The sequence below is a fragment of the Zeus faber genome, assembly GCF_960531495.2.
Source record: "Zeus faber genome assembly, chromosome: 5".
Classification (NCBI taxonomy): Eukaryota; Metazoa; Chordata; class Actinopteri; order Zeiformes; family Zeidae; genus Zeus; species Zeus faber.
In genome coordinates, this window is record NC_137192.1 from 35,937,095 (window position 1) to 35,939,594 (window position 2,500).

Sequence of the window (2,500 nt, forward strand, 5' to 3'; positions counted from 1 at the left end):
ATAATTCTTCAGAATAAGAACAACTTCCGGCTGCGGGGACGTCGTTTGTGTTTGTGCTACTTCTTTGAGTCACTTCCCAAACGACCTGATTTTGGATGACGGATTTGGGATTGTTTGCACTGTGATGTCCCTCCTCTTTCCTGGCTTTCACTCTCGCCTGAACTGTCTTTTCTTTAACGCTGGCTAGCCTTTTAGCCTAGCATATTGCTAACTATGCTGGCATCGATGCCGACCTCCATGGATTGTGGGAACTGTTTGCGCCTGGTCGACAGACTCAGCGCTCTAGAAAAGTCGTCTTCGAAGACATCCACAGCCTGCGTGAGGACGTGAAGAAGAAGGGTCAACGTTTGTGCGTCTCACCTCCTTCGCCAGCGCTCAGGCTAAACACATCTCCTGCTCCATGTCCTCCTGTGATCGGACCGGACCCTGACTCTACTCTACCAGTGCCGGATCCATTCTCACTGCGGCTGAGTTGGATCCATCTGACGCTCCGCCGGCTGTGATAGAGGAGCCGTGGCCCAAGTCCCGGACCTGGCCGTGGCCGGCGTTGCGAGTGCTCCTTGTGCCGCTCTATGAGACTCTCCGGCTGGAGAACAGATTCCAAGCCCTGGAGCCCACGGTTGATGCCAGAGATATGCGGGAATTCCCTCCTTTGGGGGGGGCATCGAGGGCACCAAGACGGTCTCTACCGCTGCCGCCTCGTTCCTTCTGCTGCCAGACTATCTATCGCCTGCCCAGACCTCTGCTCCCAAGCCAGTTGGTGGCTCCTCCGCCGCCGCAGGTCCCGCTGTTTTCAACTCCGCACGGCGCCGCCTCGGCTCCCGCAGCGGGATCACCGCCCGTCGGGGCCACCCCGCGGCCACTGACTTGGACCGCCTGCCTGAGCCGCCTCCTGGAGGACGGTGCTCTCCTGGCTCGGTGGCTCATGTCCCTCAGAACTCCTCTGCTGCCGGACCTCCATCCATGCTCATTGTCGGCTCCTCCATGGTTCGACACATCACCCTGCCTGCGACTAAAACCATCTGCCACCCGGGTGCTCTCGTCCGGGATATAGACTCCAGAATCCCACAGCTACTGGATCAAAACCCATCTCCTCCACTGTTCTCATCCACGTCGGAACCAACAACCAACTATCGGAACCAACAATCGGAGACACTTAAAGAAGACTTTACGAAGCTTATTGACAGTCTTCTACAGTCGGGCCGCCGGTTCATCGTCTCCGGCCGCTGCCGTGTCCCAGCTTTGGAGACAAAAAAATTCACGCGTGTCCTTCAGCTACACACATGGCTCAAGGGATACTGCTGCTCCCTCAACGTACTGTTTGTGGACAACTTGGGCACCTTCTTGAACCGTCCAAACGTCTTCAGACATGATGGAGTTCATCCAAATTTTCACGGATCACGCCTCCTCACCTTGAACATGGAACTTATGCTGAAATCTTCTGTTCGTTGCTGATGTTTGGTGAGTCTGATCCACTTTGACATTAATGACTGTCACTCTGCTCTACAAATTCCTGTACTTATAAACCATAGACCGAAATTACGTAACTTCCCTGTAACATACAGGAATCGAAACAATTTACTACCGGTACGGACTCAAACTCTCAGTACTCCCTAAAGCCATGCACCCAGAACAATAAAAATGTCTCTATTAAACCTAAGGTCACTAACTAACAAGTAATGTTTAGTTAATGAGCTTATAAGTACCATAACCTGGATTTCTCTCTACTGACTGAGACCTGGCTGTACAAATCTCAATACAAATCTCCTCATCTCCTCAATACAGATGAGGAGATTTCTGGTTCCGGTGAGAACTACCAGTTCCGGTCCCGGTGACGTCTTCGCTTGTGCGCTGTTGCTGTTTCTGTTTTTGTTGCTGCTGGTATTGTCACTGATGGTTTTGTCGTTGCTGCTGCTGCTGGTGCTGCTGTTGGTGCCGCTAACCTTATACCTTAACTGGTGTTGTCATTGCTGCTGCTAACCTTATACCTAAACTTAACTCTCGCTTACCTTATACCTCAACTTAACTATCTCTAACCTGACCTTTCCAGTTCCGGTGAGAGCTATCACTTCTGGTTCCAGTGACGTCTTTGCGTGTACATTGCTGCTGTTGTTGTTGCTGCTGGTGTCGATGTTGCTGCTGCCGTTGTTCTTGTTTCTGTGGCTGTTGCTGCCACTGTGGTTGTCGCTTTTATTGTTGTTTTTGTTGTCTTTGTTGTTGCTTTTGTTGTTGCTTTTGTTGTTGCTGTTGTTTCAGGGGTATTCTTTTGTAATGACCGGCTGACAACTATGTACGTTCTCGCTTTCTTTTTTGTATTTCTTTGTAAAGCGCATTGTGTTTCCCTGGTACGAAATGGGCTCTATAAATAAAGTGTGACTTGACTTGACTTGAATTGACTAGTGTGTAGTGTTTAGTTCTTTGTGTGTAGTGTTTTAGTTTGTAGTGTTTTGTGTGTGGTGTGGAGCAGTGGAGAAGAAGTGTACTGGTACCCATCTTCAAG

At 50.3% G+C, this 2,500-nt stretch overlaps 1 protein-coding gene across 1 annotated transcript in view; it reads right to left on the reverse strand.

The window, feature by feature from the left end:
- Nucleotides 1-2,500, reverse strand: part of LOC307230501 (complement C1q subcomponent subunit C-like) — an 8,257-nt gene that overhangs the window by 914 nt on the left and 4,843 nt on the right. The gene's annotated exons all lie outside the window — the stretch shown is intronic.